The sequence below is a fragment of the Penaeus monodon genome, chromosome 31 (genome assembly GCF_015228065.2).
Source record: "Penaeus monodon isolate SGIC_2016 chromosome 31, NSTDA_Pmon_1, whole genome shotgun sequence".
Taxonomy (NCBI): domain Eukaryota; kingdom Metazoa; phylum Arthropoda; class Malacostraca; order Decapoda; family Penaeidae; genus Penaeus; species Penaeus monodon.
Window position 1 is genome coordinate 37,022,248 of NC_051416.1, and position 299 is coordinate 37,022,546.

The window sequence follows — 299 nt, forward strand, 5'->3', positions numbered from 1 at the left end:
AACAAAATTACATACATTAATATATGTTATTATAATAATTTGGGTAATATATTTTGGACTATTTATTTAGATATGCCCTCAGGTTGTATTTTCGAAAACCTGGTAAGTATATACTATAGGATCATGCTTAGTATAGAAGAACTGTTTCAAGGAAATAGAGATACAGGCCCTCTGGAGATTGTCACGATATATATATATCTAATAATAGGGAATAAATTTGCCGATATCATATAGAAGCCATGTAGAACAAATTGTACCCATAATACATACGGATAAAACCATTAGATATCTAAGATCTC